Genomic DNA, 18,903 nt, shown 5'->3' with positions numbered 1-18,903 from the left:
CAAATATACTTCAACATTTCAGTTGGGATGAGGTTTGTCATGCGCAGATCAAACCAAAGGATTTCTCACCTTACAAATCGCCGGCGTGCTCGCTAAGGGAGCTCACATTAGGACGATAACAATATTAAGGTTGTGGTTATAATGCTGAACTCCTCGGTTGTGATTGACAGAGCAGCGAGCAGCATCAGCAATCTCTGATATCTCATGTCACAAAAATAAACTGGAATAATAGTAGGGCAACGTTAAAGAGGAAGTGAGCGAACCAATCAGAGCTGAGTGGAGGTGGGCCTTAAAACAACAGGATCGAACAGTGTTCCTGTAAGAGAAGAACCCGTGTGTCTACCGAACATCAAAGCAGGCGTCCCTTTTCTGCAGCAAACACACAGTAGCTATGTGAAATGTGCCTAATACCTGCACTTCATTTAAAGTCACAAAAAAGTACAATCCACGTTTCCTGTGAGGGCTTCATATGAGAAGAGGTTCTTTCTGACACCCACTCGCCCCATTCCTGAAATACCTGCCAGGCGGCTTTAATGAACGGCTGCAGCACCTGCCAAGCCAGACCCAGGCACCCAACCCTGCTGCGCTCCCTCTGCATTTCCCAACCATCCCAGCCAAGGCCTACGTTCCAAATGCAGCCGCGGATGTGGAGTCAAGGCGTGCCAGAGAACCGGGGGTGAAAATAGATTCCAAATCACACGTTGAGATGTAGTCGTGTAGGTGCAGGGTTTGGTGTGTACAGCCAGCTCCAGGGTTGAATCGTTTTGTTTCCCATCGTCTCTTCAGCACCTGCGGTTGTACGACGCTTTTAAAAGCTACCTGGGAGAACCACCTCCGTCTGGCATCCTGTGCAGAGTGAATAGACAGCTCTGACTCCAAAAACAATCCCTCCAATAAATGATAACATGAAGATAATATCTGAAGCTCTTATTTCTCTCTGGTCTGATATTGGAGGGTCTGTCAATATTCCTTTTCATTACATTTTATTTTTTTTATTCAGGGCCTGTTACAATCTAAATGGTTTCTAGGTGCTTGAAACCCAGGACCTGACCCCCCAACCCAGAAACTCCCCTTTAACAGGAAGAAACAGATTGCACTCATACCGGCAGCAGCTTCTGAACTGCTCGCTGTATTCAACCTAAACAGCAGCCGGTTACAGATTAAACAGCAGGACTTACAATTAAAAACTATTTCACAAAAAGGCATAAAATAGGCAAAATGTCACCCACAGATGAAAAGGTAAGTGTAAATTTGGCTTCAGGATGGTTGTAGATGACAGAAATAAGTGTTTAAAACACCAAAAAGTCTGCACTGCAGGAGGAATGCAACAAGTCTCCTTCTCTGAACAATAAATCGATGTATTTATTCACTAATCTCCCTAAATCAACCTGAATGTTGCATTCTGTGCCTCCAAATGCGCCCTCTCTTGACCTCTGTATGTTTCTCAAAAGCATAAGTGTCGTCTCTCTTGACTGTGACTGATTATTTATTACTCAGGGCAACACTTTCCATTGGATATTCTGAAAACGCCCTGTTCCCTTGTGAATTACTCAAACTTGGAATTCTCCTTCCTCTCCCTTGCATCTGCTGGGCGCGTGCATGAATGCGGCGCTTCTGAGGAGGGGGCGGCTGCTTTTGTTGATTAATCCCACTTTAAATCGGCTGTGATCAGAGGAGCTGGAGCCCTACACAGACAGTAGGACACGCTCTATAGGTTACTTGTGGGGAAGGGTACGTTTCCTTTTAGCTAGCATGTTCAATCTCAGCCCCCAAATCCTGTCAGAGTGTGCCCGTATCCAGGCCAACCATTGGCTCACAGCCCCCCGTAGAAGACGACATAACAACTCCGCTGTCTCCTCAGGACAGCAAGTGTTATTTCTAGTGAGGAAATATTCAGTGTCTTTGTGCACATATATATGTTGCGTGTGTGTTCCTCTCTGTGTGTGCACTTGAATGGGATCCAGGTCCGGGGAGCATGTTCCTCTGCGGGGTGCCATGACGTCATCCTCCCACCTCTGCACTGTTTTCACGCCAGCTTGAGTCACATAACTGTGGAACATCTCAAGCGAGTGTGTGTCTGTGTGTCCAGTGCAAAGGGGGAGGGGCTTGGAAGTGCGTCCAGGCCTCTACTTCCTGTGAGTCCTGATTGTGTTTCAGTAGGATTTCAAAGGGCGATGGTGACAGACAACACTGGCGTTAAACCCCCTGAGGAACCACCTCACAACCCCACACACAGAAATGCAGAACAGTCTCTGCTGCTCTCAAACAGTCTTAGAAACAGAGATGGATGGATGGAGCTTGCATGAGAATACAGACTGATTCCTAGTGTGCGTGATGGGACAGGCCTGTCCTTGTAGCCAAAGTCAAGAGAAACCTCTTTCGAGATGCAACGACAGATTTCACAGCCTCTTACAAAAAGTCTGACTTCACAGGAAGTAAAAATATGCACACATGCATTAAATATTCACACTGAGTGTCTTTAACTGACTGTCTGCTTCAGGTATAGGTTTAAAGTTACACCCATTAAACCCGCGCAGGATAAAAGCACTATAAAACAACGGTTGTGTGAGCACCTCACAAAAACTGAGAAGTGAACGATTAACTCACAAGCTAAAAGCATAAAAAGGAATACAACCAGGTTTTTTTTTAGCTTTATTTGTTTTAACTAACTAGCATTCAACTTGGAGATGTCTTAAAGCCTTGTTCAAATAAAGCTGATTGCGTGGGGGGATGTGCAAAAGTGTTTCAGTTGCCTGTCCCTGCTGCTTCAAATCACGTAGGTCTGTTCCATATGCCAAAGCCCACACTCAGCAGCACAATACGAACATCTGTTGTTTTTCCATTCATTTGAAGCTTCCAATGAATCAAAAACTAGACTTTTAAAGGCATTTATTACAAATAAGCAAAAAAAAAAAAAAACCCACAAAAGCATTGGAACAACAGACAAAAATACTAAGAAGAATTATAAACAGCAAAAATGCTTTGCAAAGTGGAGGCTGTTCATAATCACCATTTTGCCATTTTAGCTTTTTGAGGTGCTTGGTGAGACATTTGAAACCCAGCTTGAACATTTACAGCATATTATTTATATATTTCTCTGCTTCTCATCTGGTCTCAAGTTGCATGAGTGTCACATTTTCATGAGATGTGCACGCTAACGATTGCAGTTAGCTTTGATCAACTCTTCTCACATCTAATTTTCCATCTGCTTTACCTGCACGTGAACGTTCTTTCCTTGAGAAATTTGGACAAAATCTCTGAGTCTGTGCAAGAAAGTGAAGCTCTCTTCCTGTCAATCACTCACCCGTGTGAATAATTTAGTTTACTCTAACAATGACAACGTGCAACCAAGCACTAATTGCGCGCACACGCACTCCAATCAAGACACAGCAGAACCCACTTACAGAAAACAAGTGCATCAGATTCTGTGTACTCCCTGTCTCCCCTCGGTGGGGGCAGACAAAAGAGACAGTGTATGTGAACTGTTGTCTTTCTTCATGTCAATCTCTATTAGCGCAGGAGCTCTGTTTGAGTGGAACTTTGTGAATGGGGCCCATTCTTTTCAGTCCTGCACCTCCAGAAGCAACAGAGCCAGGAATGCTAGCGCTGGGTTAGCATGTAGCCAATGGAAGGACTTTTTGACATTTTAATGCAACTCCGACAGAAAGAATTAATCATATATTGCTGTGCTGAATGAGATGACATGCAAATCATACATATCCAGAAGATCTGGCCACATTAAAATGTCATATTGTTACCAGAAAAACATTTAAGATGTTTAGGTGAAGTATTTGTGTGAGAAACCTCTAAAGATAAAGCTTTTGACATCAACGCTTCAGCGGCAAAAACAATAAGAATACAGATTGTTCTGCTTCAAAGTCATGAATATAAAATATTTCAGCAGTTCAGCAAAAAAAAAAAAAAGCAGCAAAACAGATTTTTTTAGGGTAAATCTCATCATTCCAATGAAAAATTTGTTCAGTGTTCATGTTGTCACTATTTTCTGCCCACTCATTGACACAACATTAAAGTTTTTCAGCCGTTTTCTGTGGATGATGCTTTAATCCGCACTGAATATCACTGTGGCTAACCAAATTAGACTTCTCTGGCTAATCCTGGGGGAGCAGTTTTTCACCAGAGTACAATATAAACCACCCACACAAATATCCTCCCCTTGACAGAATGGGGTGGGTAGTGTTAGACCCATCTACAGCAATGCAGAGGTTTTAATGATGGCAATCTCTTTCCCTTTGTTTTAATTAGATTGTTATATAATCTGAGAAGACATTTTTAATAATGGATGAAAGGAGAAATTAAAGACAGGCAGAGGGAGATGTGAAAAGGAATAAATAAAGATGGAAATACAGGTTGTAGCCTCTGTGCAACTGGAATGAATAATCATTAGAAAGAATCTGAATGCAACTGATGATTATGGGAGAGGATGAGGAATTCTTGACAGCCGGCCACAGGCCTACTGTTTAGGAACCGCTGATATGCTTTAATTGGGACACATTTCTCTCATCTCATTAAAAAAACGCTAATTAATATATAGTGGAGCAACTGATCAGATATTAGCTCTCGCTGATTATCTTTGAATAAGATTTGGTTTGCTGAGCTTTCACCCCCTTGAATTATGCATGAAGCCATTTCCTGGCTTTGATTAGGGTGTCTGGGTCTGGGTCAGCTTCGTTTGGAAGGGACAATAGTCTAGCATAGCCATGTTGTGATGCTCCATTAAAATTTTGTGAACAAAGAAACCTTATCAGTCTATGGGTCAGTTGATGAAGGCTGTTTGTTTAAAAAATGTGACCCATTCGCTAAGCAAACATCTTGGTTGTATAAGTATCAGTCAGTTTTCTGATTCTTGTACAGCATGTTGCTATACCATGATGAAAAAAAACACATTATATAATACGTGGCTTCTGTTCTCTGCAGTACTCGTCGAAACCCAAACCTGCAGTGCATGCAGTGGCTTCAGGAAGAGCTGAAAAGACCTTCTGATTTTGTTGCCAGAGCAACGCTTTCCCCCTCTCCCATCATTCCACCGACAATGTGCTCGGCCGCTCTTTTTTTTAAGCCTTTCCTTTGACGTATCGCGAGACTTCGCCCTTGGTCCCATTATCCTCGCAGGCACCGCGACTCTATCGCGAGATTAGAGCAGCGTTGTGTTGCGCGAGGCGGTGACCTCATCGGTGTGACGGGGCGGGGCGAACCGCTGCAACTTTGGATGAACTTCTGATTTGAACTAACCGAGAGGCGGTCGGTGGAGAATACGGACAGGAACGGACGCAAAATGAAGACTCCGAGGGGCTTCCTGCCGTGACCACTGGCAGCCTCGTATGCTGTATTATTAACGCTATTGACGCGTTGTTCCGCGCCGGTGCCTGAGCAGATACAGCGTTGCGTTTCTCATTGACAACGCCGACAAGGTGGGGATCGATAAGGTGAGTTGCACCGTCCCGTCCCGTCCCGTCCCCCGGTGTGTCCCCTCACACCAGCACTGTCAGTGTCAGCGACTTTCCCTTTCAATGGCTCAACACTCTTCCGAATCGATATCTGCGCCTCTCCGTGCCCGGGCGGGCGTCGTTATGATCCGTGCATGGATGTGCATGTACCGCTTCTGGGAGAGGAAAGTCCACGAAACAAAAGTTAGCCTAGGAGTCGGTTAATGTGCGTTATCGTTGATGCGTGGCGTCTAATTGTCCACGCAGTTCCATTTCACGGCTAATATCATCTTTCTGCTCTGTTTAACAGGCTCATTTAGTCATTCCGCTTGATGGACGTGTACTGTTAGCTGCCATTAACGTTTCGCCGTCTGAAGGGCTTTAAGACAGTTTTAAGCGTGGATCTAAAATAAATGGGAAACCAAAATGTCAGTCAGATTAAGACCATTTGTTAAATGCCTGCGTGGCCAGTAGCAGTCCCTCTGACGGCTTTCCTGTCATTCCCAATTTCCATGTGCATCTTTTATCCGCGATCGGTGTCATCGCCGCGGCGAGCTGGTCGATCTGCGGGAGGATCGCTTCCAGAACAGCGGCTCGATTTTCTAACGAGCTCGGTGTTGCACAGCCATTGCCTGCCTACCTTTATCCGCACCAACTCCTGCTTTGCGTGTCTCTTTTCTGCAGTGTCTGCAGCTCATAGTCGTTAGAATGGTGCGCCCACGTTTTGGTGTGTGGGGGAAGTTCATGAATGGTCGCAAACAGCCAGATTTAATTTACAATAAGTCATGCAAAATTAGCTGAGTCTCATCTCCAAGGGACTTCGGTGGATCCACATGTTATGTCAGAAATTCTCCTATAATCAATGTTATTAATCAAAATGGCGTCACATTTGAGTGACGTAACATGGCTTTCCTGAAGTGACAGGGGTCTAACATAATAATTTACCCTGTTGTACCCTGAAGTCACCCGTATTGATTAAATGCTTCTTTCGATCTAACAAATGCTTCGTATAAAAGTTTGTTAAACTGTGTGTAAGATGTTTTCAGTCCTGATAACACCTGCAGAGAGATTTTCATTGTCACGGGACCCCCTGTAGTTCTTCTGTCTTGTGTGGGAGCCTGTCCTGAGGCAACCAGTTGAAGCTCCAGGGAGCACACACACACACACACACACACACACACACACACACACACCAAGTCCAAGAAGCTCCATTGAAGAGTCCTCCATTATTCAAAGATCATAGTGGATCAAATCAGCAACTAAGAACTAAGCACATCAATATCGGAGCTGTATCCCTGTTTTAGCTGCTTCTTCGGCCTGTTTTTGTTGTCACTTCCTTTGATGGCGTCCCTGAAGTAGTGGCAGGGGGAAGTCTGGTGCTTTTATTCCTATCTCGCTTCCTTAGAAAGCCAAGGCTGATCGGGAGGCTGCGTTGCGTTCATGTTCCGTGGGTTGATTTTTCAAGTGAGCGTGTAGGTGGAGGTACACACATAAGCATCCATAGTCGACAAATTAAAGAGGAGGTGGGTGAAACTGGACTGGGTAAGTTGTTGCTGCAAACTTGACTTCGAAGGGATGTGGACGCTGTCCATTGTTTCCCATGGTCTGTCTCGCTGCCTGAGAGGACAATCCCAAATGTGATTTGGACGTAGTTGCTCTGTCAAGAATGTGAATGGAGCAGCGAAGATCTAAATAAATGTGTTGGTGGAAGTCAGAAAACGAAGGATGTTGCGATCTCCAGGATGGCGGTCTGCACGTTCTCATTCTAAATCTAATCAGCAGGAGCTGAAATGGGGTCTTACCTTTTTCCCACCTCCCACACCAGCCTCTGCTGCGCTCCTGTCTCTTCCCGTCCTGCCTGCACATCTCTCTCCCTCCCTCCCTCCCTTATGTGTTTCTATGGCTCTTGTCTCTGCACCCACATTTCTCTCTGTAAAATCACCGACAATCATATTTCCTGTTGTCTTGCTTCCGTCCCCTCCTGGAATGTATGTCAGGGCAGTCTCATCTACGCTCACCATAGCTACAAGCATGCAACCCCCCCCCCCCCCCTTCCCCCCCCCTGCACTTTTCTTGTCTTTATTTCTCCTTTTCTCTGTCTTAGTCCCTCCCCTTCATACCGTCTCCTTGCCTACTTGAAACAGGAATGCGAGTTCCTTCAGTTTAAGGTCCTGGGGTGGGCTTTCTCTAAGGAAAACCAGAAGAAGAAATATTGTCTAAGGGAGAGTAAATCACTTTGCAGGGCAGAATGATTTTCAGAAAACTGCAAGGCCTCTGTAACCGGGGTACTTTTTTTTTTTCATGCCTTTAGAATTGAATGGAGGTCTTCTCCTCCAGTCCTGTGCAGATAGTTACTGGAGTGAAATGATGCAACCTTTCTATTTTAAGGTCCAGTGTTGTTTTAGCAGCATTTCCCCATGATAAATCTGGCATGCTTCAGGCAGGACACGGTGGCTATAAAGCTCTAATCATTGAGCTGAATTAGGTTTGGGTAATGTGGATAGCGAAATAACATTTGGAAAGGGGAAAAAAGACCTTGTTGATCAAATGTTGTAGGCACTTTATCTTCCTTTTACTTAAAGGTCCCAGAGGTATTGCTGCTTGCATTCCCTATTTAGTTCTAAAGAGAATGAGCAGCTGTTTTACTGGTATATTTAAAATTAAACTCTTTATTGCTACACAAACTAAAAAAAAATAAAAATAAAATGTATATATAGTGCCTGTGAAGGTTGCCATATGTTTGTGATTGGTGAAAAGAGTCGATTTAATCTTAAGAACTGCAGAGAGGACCCTGGCAATGCGCCCCACCTCAGCGTTCTGGAACCTTTGGACCCACAGGGACTTTTCAGGGGGAACCACGCCAGAACTCGATTTAGACCATAGTGGGTTTGCTTGAAACACAGAATAATTCTTCTATGATTCCTGGTTTCTGCAGGAGGTTTCTGTGGTGGGGGAAAAAAAAAGGACTCAGGGTCACACTGTGACATCTAATGATCCTGCTACCATCATGTTTCTGTGATAATTGACCACATGGAAATCATAAATGATCCTCATATCTGTTAGCTAATTATCCCAGTTAGACAGTAGAGGATGCAGTTTCAAATGAAGATAATAATAGCGGTATCTGCAGGAAGCACCTGTATCCATGGGTCAGTGGGCGGGGCTTCTGGAGCAGTTAGGACACGCCCAGCTCCACCGTGGTCCAGAGCCGTACCAGCATGAACTGTTGGTGCAGCGATTCTCTCAGTACACACTTCTCACCACAGATTGCAGCTGCTCTTACATTTACAGCAATACTTTGACCAAAACATTAAGATTTCATACCTAAATACATTTGTTTCGCGCAATAAAGAGTTTTAGTTTTAAACAAAATGATAAGCGGTCGGCCGGGTCATGTTTCTATTTCAAACACACTCATTACTGTGATTGGGTGATTTCATGCATAACATGAGAGAGAAGTGTGTGGGATGGAATATTTCACCCGCAGACCAAACAACAGGTTGCGCTTCAAGATGTGCAAATTAGAAATGTGATCAGCAACTGCCGTCCGTGTGTCCTGGGGAGACGGCAGCAGGAATAAGATGCAACTCCTCTTTAGTTTCTGCCTGTCGTTCAAAGACAAACGTGGTCTAAAAGTCTCGAGAACTTAATAGTCTGACTTACCAAGGTCATCATCTTTTATTTTTTGTTCCTTATGTCTGGAAAATGAAGAGCCTTTTAAATTGTACGTTTATTCATAAATTAAATTTGTCCTATTAGCCTAATTAGATTATTTAATAAAAAGTAATCTTAAAGTAATTTCATCTTTTTAAGTGAGGGTTGGTTTACCCCTTAGTGTTTTCTTTCCCCAAGACCCCTTCATGGTTTAAAAAGCCTTGGCTCGTGTGTTCACAACCATTTGAATTGCAAGCAGGCGTTTTGTTTCCACTTGGCAAAAAAACCTTGTGGTGTTTTCTCTGATATTCAAAACTGGGTATCTTTTGATCCATGCTCTTTTGCAGTAGATAAATTGAAAATCCTTTTCAGATTTCCGCACGCTTACGTGAAGGCCTTTCACAGCAGCCAGAGAAAGAAAACAAAGGCACAGGAAACGGCAGATAATTTTAGCCCTTTAACCTGAGGGGAAGGCACTTAAAAGCTAAATTATCGCACCACTTGATGGTGTTCTCTCTGTCTATTTTATAGTCTCTGCTGACATACCTCGTTATTGACTGCAGGGAGAGAGAAACATATCATGCAAATGGATTATGAAAACTACCTATATTTCACTGTGAGCACAAGTGTATGCAAACATCAGGTAACAATGACGAGGCAAGATAATCCATGCAGACGTGACAGAAGGTGCAGATGGAGGGCCCTGGGAATTAAACACAACGTCAGATGTAATGAAATGAGTGCTGACTCCTGGTATTAGCCAAGATTCGTCAGTGCACCGAATGATGAGCATGAATGAATGCAGCAAAAAAACCATCATCGCACCTAAATGTCTGGGTTCAGTTATTGGGGGCATTGGTAGCAGGCGAGCGCGGTTTTAGGCAGGAAATGACATTAAATTAAAGTTACTTTTCACATGTTATTTAATAATCATCACTAACATGGGCGTTCTGCTCAATAATGGCTTCAGCAGAAAGCCCGGCAGCTCCATGGTGTGACCTCATGATAATATTGTAAATCGAAGGATTCACGCAAAGATGTGTAATTCTTACCCAAAACATGTATGGGAACATTTCTGAAATTCCGACCAGCTGCCTTGCCATCTGTTTCCATGTCGGCAGAGCTCTCAGATGTCTGTCTTGCTGGATGACTGACTGCGGTGGTATTAGTACTGGAAACGTCTTACTGGCCCAGTTGGATTTGTTAGTGCCACTCTGTTAGAATGGCTGTTTAAGTGCATTAAGGGAATATTAATCCTAAACGAGTGTTAGCTGCCAGGTAATGACAGGACTAACTTAGGACTTGAGATATGTGTTTGATTGAAGTCAATAGAGTCATTTAAATCTACTTGTGGAAGAAAAAAGCCAAAGAAAGGGTGGTATTATTTCATTAGCACATTGTGACAGTACATATTGTTAGCTTAGCTTCATGTATGGACCAGTGGTGGCTGAATATGCAGAAGTATGTATCTTTGTCTCCCTATTTAAATAAAAATGGAGAATAGTGCCCTAAAAATAAGTTCAAAATTAATCATTCAAGAGGTAGCATTAGTGATTAATATATTCATGAAAGGCCAGTGTGGTCAGGGAAGCTTGGCGCTTTCAGCTAAAGAAAGGAAATTCTTTTTATCCCTCTGGTAAATACTTGTGAATCTGAAGCTGTTGGCTCTTAATGTGGATTTATTTTGTGAAAGAGTCAAATGTAGAATTTCCTTAACAGACTTTTCCTTCTCTCCTATGCTGCTGCAGGGACACCTCCGACAGACACACAAGTAGGGGAAACAGGCATCGGATTAAAGGAAGTCGTTTCCTGGTCATTGTTCATCACGACTGGATTGAGTCTCTTCTTTGCACCAAAGGAAACAGTTGAAAGTTGAGCCTGGAAAAAGTGTCATCTGTTCCCAGTAAGTTCACATTTTGTGCACAATTTTAATCAAACACAGCATTTACTGTGTACTATCTTAACTGTTATTACACTTTGTAATCGATGAAAGTAACAGATTTAGATGTTTTTGTTGATATGTTGCAGATTCACTCTGGCAGAAAAACCCCCTTCCCATATTTCACAGATTCCTTGAAGAGAGCTATTACTTATAGTCTCTGTGGCATTGCTGTCAGATTAAATTCCCCATATTGGCAGTAATGTATAAATGAGCCCGGAAAGAACAAAATCCAGGAACAAAACAATTCGAGGACCATTTGAATGCTCTTAGAAGTGTGCTTGCCAGTTAAGTTTAATCTTAAGATCTGAGGAGATAGAAATTAGCTGATGTGTATTTATTTCAATTGGAAATCATTCAGATATTAGGGTCTATCATAATTATTAGCTCCCTGGGCGACAGGTGGCGGCTACAAGGAAAGCGTGACCAAGAGGGGTCTGATTGGGAGGAATGCTCTGCCTAAGTGGTGTAAAATATTTAAATGTTCCTGTTAGGTGCAGTTTGTCCAAACCCTAACACCATGTTGGCCCCGCGACACCCACTGATATCAGCCCTGACGGTTATTGGGTGACGGAAGGAGCAGACCTGTCGGTCGTCCTGCTGCTGTCATAGGAGGATGCTGGATCCTCACAGCTCGCCATGATTGGAGGACGTTTTTGATGACAGGCCTGCAACACTGTAGAATTCAGGGACAGAGCATCAGGGATGGAGGGGGGTGATTCACTTTTGCAAGACATTGAACAGGAAGTGGGGCCATCATTTGTCGAACCAGAAGTCATGTTTAATTTCAGGACTAGCATCCTATTGGCTGGGGAACTTGGTATTATCATCAAATGGACACCTTATGCACCATGTTTGGGCACAAACGTGTACATTGAACCAGCCATAAGGTACTGGAAAAGCATAATTCAAAGTTCAGCTCACAAGTGCTTCAAAAGTTGGAGGTTGACTCGGGATAAGGTGTAAAAAAACGTGACCTTTGTTGGCTTTTTTTTTTACAATGAGGATTTCAAACAACGTTGCAGATATTCTGACACGGATGACCAATTAGCTCTTCTGGTCTCTGCTTTAATGAAATATGGCCTAGAAAATACAGAGCATAATGCTTTGGCCTACAACATCTGCATTGCAGCCGTTGGAAACAGAAACTCCAAGAGGAAAGCAGAGCGACATGATCTGTGGCGCCCTGCAACCTTTACGTTGGCAGTGTTCATCCAAGACGTGGGAGTGTTTTGGCCTTGAGAGTCCGAGCGTGTCAGAGTGGCAGCTCTGGGTTTTAATAGATGTGAGAGTCATCGCCGAATAATGGTCACCAGAATCTCACCGTGTGTGCGAATCTACAGCGACGGTCGGGATGTGTGCAAATGCTGCGGGTGCAGGGGCGACGTTGCTGTTTTCCATTGCATCTCATCCTAACATGCAGGTAAACAATGACAGCGGTGTGCTACCCTACCCAGTCCCCCCCCCAACACTGCGAGGGCACGCGTGTTTACATGCTATTCTCTGAGGTGTGTTTACCTTGTAGTTTACAGGGACTGTTCAAATATTTACGGTACTCAGGGTTGAGCTGGTTAATGATTATTTGGACAAGGATTTGTGAGTGTTGGGTTAACGTGGAACAGTTCACTGTGCTTTAGTCCTGATATTTTAAAAATAGACTTCTTTTTTCTCCTTCATCCTTTCAGTGAATTTCAGACAATTACTGCCTGTTCCTGTTCGGTGTCAGCGTCCTGCAGTCTGTGGATCTTGTCCAACCCCCACCTCCTAATATTAGTTACCATTGAATCGCGCTCTCGCGGTTCTGCTTGTATTTCTTGTCCCATTCTGCAACAACTCCTTTGTGCCTTCTAAACTGATCATCGAGCCACTGAGTCCTGCAACTCACACCTGTTCTATAAATTCCTGTTTGTACTAAACCCCCCCACCAGTCACTCTTTTAATGGTGATTGCTTTAAATGTTCGCCAGAGGTGAGTTACCACAAACTCCATGGAGCCATTTAAGTGGCACCTGGAGATATTTTTATTCATCTGTAGAGCCCCTCCAGCTGTGAGGAGCAGAGTTTGGTGGCTCGTGGATGCGTCAGCCTCAGCGCTGTTATTCATTTAGACGCGATTCATTTCTTTTGACGCCAGACCACATAGAAGCAGTAGGTCCGTGATGCACTTGGCGACAAAAGCCCTCTGCAAGGAGAAATCTGGATGAAGATGCCCAGCCAGTTCATTTAAATCTTGTATTGGAATTTCTAACTTATCAATAAGCTTAACAATTTGTCCAGATAGATATCCTCTTCATCATGAAAATATATAAACGGCATGAATTTTGATGACCACTAGTTGCTCGTCACTGTTGAAGAATAAAATGAGAAAAGTAAGATGCTCGCGCACTGCAGGGCCTTATCGTTTTAATGATATGAGGTTTGATATTATGTTGCTAGGCAACAGGAAGACTTTTGGCAAGTGCTACTTTCTAACGTTTCTAAAAAGTGAAAACAGACTCACTCATGGGATCAAAATCAATCCATAGTCCATCGGCTTATTGCTGTGCTCCGGAATACCAGATGTTATTCCAACATCAGGATAGAGCGTTGTTAGTGGTAAATAAATAAATGAAGCCATGTTAAATCGAACTCTTTAATGTGACACTCAGGAGCACTTCCTCCACGCGGCAGCGTTCCATTTGAGTTCCAGTTTTCCTAAGCTGAATCCCAAATATCAACACAGGCTGTGTTAGCATTAAAGTGCTCTTGTCTGACAATACACCTCAGCCTTCAAATGGCCAATGATGCATTAGTGGGAGGAAGAGTAGGAGGAGAGGGGTAGTGTGAACAGGGCATGTGGGGGTGTTGATGTGTTACATAATCAGGCCATCCCAGCTGTGCTGCGTTGTATGGCTCACTGGTAACTTGGTGCCAAGGAAGCTGATGGTTACGTCCACCTGTGCAGGTTAATCGGAGTTTAGGTCTGTAAGCAGGGTGGCACCGAACCAACTGATTGGATTTTGTCACTATTGGATTGGAAGTGAACTGCAGACTACAGTAATAGACAAAAGGTGGCTGCAGTAAAATCAACCCTCTGGGGCCATGTTGCCATGGCAGCAAATGATCATCAGAAACCCCGGTGTGCAACAATAATTTAAGCTTCCAACACTTGTAATCAGGAGAAACTCTTTAAACAGCTGCTAAGCTTAAATATTGGATTTGCCAGTGCGCTGAAATGATTGCTTTTACCAATAAAGCAATGATGTGGAAAATAATGCCACTCTCATGGTGGGGCTCTGTGGATGCTGCTGAAAGTTGCATTTCAAGATCAAAACCTTGCACAAACATTTAATGTACACAGAAATGACACTGAGTTATTAGAGACGTGTTCCAACAATCATGCACGCGGGCATCTATGTGAGGCCCTGAAAGAATAGAATTTAGAGAGGACACTTGCAACAGCCGTGCAGCAAAGTCTCAATAATATGACCAAAATCTGGTGAAAACCTTATCTTACGTTTCATCAGGATCATCTTCGTCACAATATTTTAATGATGGCAACAGTAATGTGATACAGTATCTTTATAAGTCCGTAACCATATTGCACAAAGAGAATAACCTTTATTAATGTCACGACAAGCATAATGATGCAATAAGTGCCTTTTGCCACAATTGTAAGCATTGAGATACTTGTAGATCAGTTTTTTCAGAGTATCTGGAGCCGTGTCAAGCTGGGCTGGCCTGCGTCGGATCCACAGTTGACCGAGTTTTGTTTTTCATTTGCTGAGCTGGGCCTGGGCTAAAGCACGCGGCAGCCATCTCTTTTCCTCTAACGTTTAGATCCAAACACCCAGTTTGGTGTCGGATTACATTAACTTTATATTCTGCTGTTTAGTCTAAGCTACTAACTCACCGACTGTAAAATCGACCGTCCCTGCTGCCGCACTTGTTTATAGGATTGTTGAAATGACAGAAAGGAGGAAGAATTAGAAGAAACCCAGAGCAACGTGATCCGCTGTCAGGTTTGTGTGGGCTGCTTAATGAGCTCTGCGGCTGGGGATTTGGCAAGAGTGATTTATAGCTTTCATTATCAAAGGTTTACCCCGATGTTGGTTCCCCACAGATGCCAAACGTGGAGTCTTGTACTATGTTGGTTTGTGGTTACTGACCAGTTGAAAGATTCCTGTTTTGACCACAAGGGTGGCGTGGAAATGCTCTTTCTGTGTGGAGGCAGGTGCATTTGCCTTTAATGACACTTAACCTTATGATGTCATGCATTTACACATAGCAGTTGATTGAGTCTACTAGAACTTCTTAAAAATCTCTCCCTTCTGCAGAGCTCCTCTGCTCTGCTTTCCATCCCACCTACTCATCTCCCCCTTTCATGCCGCTGGACCTCGGATCACTAGTGATTTACAGTTGTCCTAGCAGAGAATCTGCTTCTTTAGTTATGCTTCTTCCACATTTTTCCAATTCAGTTTGTGCACAGACAGACTTGTTCCCAGACTTCACCCTTTTCTTCCCCCCGTGCTCTTTTCCTCTGCCTAAATTCTTCTTGTTTTCTGGTTTTCTTTTTCTAAAATCAAGCAATCACTGCTCAGCCAAGATATACTTTTTTAATGACTGTTCAGTCTTCCAGGTTATATAAAGTTTGCAAGACTGTGAAACAGCGAAGGAAAGTCAACAGTCGGTAGTAGGTGAGCCAGAGCTTGGCCTGGGCAACTGGATGGAAGCGTTATGCTACGTAAACCACCAAGGTCAGTGTAGCTTGCCGGCGTTGCGCGCTTCTCTGCATACCTCTCAGCAAATGCAGGAAGCAAAGCAAACCCACTCCTTAATGCCGCCCTGTACAGCATAAGCTTGCTGACTCCATTAACCTTGTGGGAAATTAACTACATTTCCTGTCACAATAGGCATACACCTATCGCTGGCCATTCCAGCTAACAAACCAGTTTAGGAGTTAATGTTTTATGTTTTCCCGACCCTTTTCCATAGAAGACTTAAATGTGTAACACATGTGATACAGCTGTCGCTTTGGCCGGCATCCTTGTATCTCATGGTGCTCGAGAGTGGGAGAGGCAAAAAGTGAATCTTATTTCTCCACATCTAAGGAATGTGTAATGCAGGCGGCAGATGCTTGAGAGCGGTAACCACAACAACGTTGATGGGATTAGAATAAAATGAGCAAAGGTGGAAACAGAACAAAGCTGTTGGCAAATATTTGCGCGACTCTGTAACCTGTAATGTTGGTTATGTTAAGAAAGGCCTGCTAGGACGGCATTAAGGTTAATTTAAACAGTGAGTTGATGTGTGCTCCTTCATGAAGGTGAGTGATTTGTACGATTTGCTGTAGCTCAATATTTTCAGCTGTAATCAAAGTCGAATGTTTTGCTACATAGCTAATCAAAATCTCCTAAATTGCTTTTAAGTTTTGAGTTATGTTGTATTCACTCTTCATATTATTATTGTATAAAACAGTAAATAGGTGTTTTCGGTTCACAGTGTTGCTCCTTTGTGTAACTTAAACTCACTGCGAGATGCCAAAGTTTATCTGTCAATAAGTGGCTTAGAATGATTAACTAGTAACATTAACAGAGCATGACTAATTGGCGGTTGCCTGTGACAGCGCGGCCTTGCTTAGCCAGTGGACAAGGTCATGCGCCTGTGGCCAGTGCAAGTGTACCAGCGATAACTGCTGGGCTAGACTGATTGAAGGTCTCAGCATCACCACATTCTATGGTTCATTCAATTTTCTGCCACTATGGTCACTCACTTTAGCATGTTTAGGCCTGTGATTCACCGATTTCTGGTTTCAGAGCGAGTTGGCGATGGTTTATTTTTATTTTATAGTGCTTTGTCCTTTCATCGGCTAAACCAGCGGGCATAGTATAGTCAGCTGTGTGTAAGGAACGGCACATGTGTCTGAGAGTTTGGCCAGGCTGGACACGGACAGACTATTATCAAGCTTCGTTATGCTAAAGTCCAACATGCAACGATTGAAAGGTCCAAAGTTCAGTTCAGCTGTCTGCAGCCAGGCTGCTGTCCAGCTGTGCCAAAGCTTCCACATTGAGAAACAGTGACAGAATATGATAACTGCTCACAATATATGTCAATGTAGACGGAAGAAGTGGGTCCTAATGTTTGGGTGGTTTGAAAATAGAGTGCATTGGAAAGACTTTTGTTCCCTGGAACCCGATTTACACTTACATTAACGACTTTCCTGGAGTGCATTGTTTTATTTTGAGTAATTGTGCCATGTAGTTGTGATTGAGTAAATTCATTGCAGTATTCTGGATTTAAAAAAGATTTAAGAGATAAATATTGCTCTGGCGGAGTATTTACTTATATGTTGCGAAATATTGCGAGGACCTGCACTAACTTTTTGAAGTTTATTTACATTTTAATATTATTGTATTGCATTATGTATGAGACAAAAGGATTTTCCCTCTTAAAACAAATGATCCCACTGAGGATCCCTGCAGCAGAGCTCGTGCACAGAAAATGCTGCACATTTTAATTATTCAGTCCTTTTTGTGGTCGGTTTTAATTTACTGCGTTTGAGTAAATCTTAAACTTGTGTCTGACCCTTCTGAGACGATGCTCGTTCTTTTCGCTTTATGGTCACATCCCATCTTTGACCGGAAGCACCAAGCAACTGAAACTGACCTCGACTTTCAGGGCTGAAACCCAACTGGAGAAACTGGTACGTGAGAGGATTGCATAAAATGTTATATGGACAGGAAACATCCCTCATATTGTACTATTTAACTGTAAAAGTTAAGGATGAGGAAATAAAGTTCAGGGCTGAATGTTCATCTGATCGAAGTGGCATCTTTTGGGACTATAATTGCGTTACTAATGCACATACCAGCCTGCTCTGTCTGTCTCTTGCTAACAGCATGTTTTGTTCCTTCTTTCATTTCACTTTATTTTCATCCTCCTCCCACGCACACACATAGAATCAGTGATACTGGCATTATTGTATTTGCACAAGCATGCAGAATAAAGGAACGCTACTAATGGATGATGGCGTGGAGCACAGGCCAGCAACAGAGCTGACTGCACATCACATAATCAAAAAGTACGTGCCTTTTAAAGAAAATTCCAAACCGTTGAGATCGGGAGGAACCGAGCGGTGATTGATGAAGGCAGCAGATCTCTGAAATATTTTGGCTCTGAAACATTTACGCAACGAAATTAAGTCGGGAAATTGGAAATCTTGCACCACTTGCACGCGGACAAGCCTTCAAAGAACTGAGAATCTCTCCATTTACACTATTAAAGCTTACATATAATGCAGTATATTGAGGATAAAAACCTGTCTTAATTATATTGTTATGACTTAATGCCTATTAACATTACTCTTTACTATTCAGCCTTTATGAAGATTAATTAGTTCGGTTTGTTTTTAATCCATGATTGGGGGGTGGCTCACATCTCTTTATTGAATTCATGGGTAGAAAGAATGGGTGGAAGGGAAAAAAGAGGAGGGATAGCTGTTAATGGCCTGACATGTAATTTGTGTTTCCATCTCTCTTTCCCACTTCCAGTCTCAGGATCTCATCTCCTCCCACATGCTCTCACATTGAGTGAGGAATCAATCCTTCTCACTCCCAGCATTTCTCCCCATCTATCTCTATTGCTCTCCTCTCCACTTCATTCTGGCCCTTCTCTACCAATTGCCTATACTTTCACGTCTCTCTAGTCCGACAGTAATTACCCCTGGCCTATGCCCATGGTGCCCCTCATTTTTCCCTATAGCTGGGGATAAAATAATGCCTTTGTCAACATTAGACAGGATGTGCTTCGGTTTGCTTTAATACAGTCCTGCATCAGTTTGCAGAGGCTTTATATTTTAGAGCGATGCATCAGGACTATAAAAGCTCTG

The 18,903-nt window shown here is 43.2% G+C and overlaps 1 protein-coding gene across 3 annotated transcripts in view; it reads left to right on the top strand.

Moving 5' to 3' along the window:
- Positions 1–5,199: 5,199 nt before the first annotated feature.
- Positions 5,200–18,903, top strand: part of sipa1l1 (signal-induced proliferation-associated 1 like 1) — a 43,277-nt gene continuing 29,573 nt past the window's right edge. For 2 of the 3 annotated variants that reach the window (XM_057017875.1, XM_057017873.1), the window contains exons 1-2: positions 5,202–5,444; positions 10,847–11,001. The gene's annotated coding sequence lies outside the window, so the exon portion shown is untranslated. Of the gene's footprint in view, positions 5,445–10,846; positions 11,002–18,903 lie in introns of all 3 variants that reach the window. The other variant, XM_057017874.1, reaches the window with a different exon arrangement.

This window comes from Takifugu flavidus, chromosome 19 (genome assembly GCF_003711565.1).
Source record: "Takifugu flavidus isolate HTHZ2018 chromosome 19, ASM371156v2, whole genome shotgun sequence".
In the NCBI taxonomy this organism is placed as follows: domain Eukaryota; kingdom Metazoa; phylum Chordata; class Actinopteri; order Tetraodontiformes; family Tetraodontidae; genus Takifugu; species Takifugu flavidus.
Note: the sequence above shows the minus strand (reverse complement) of the source record. Positions and strands in the feature narration are given on the sequence as shown.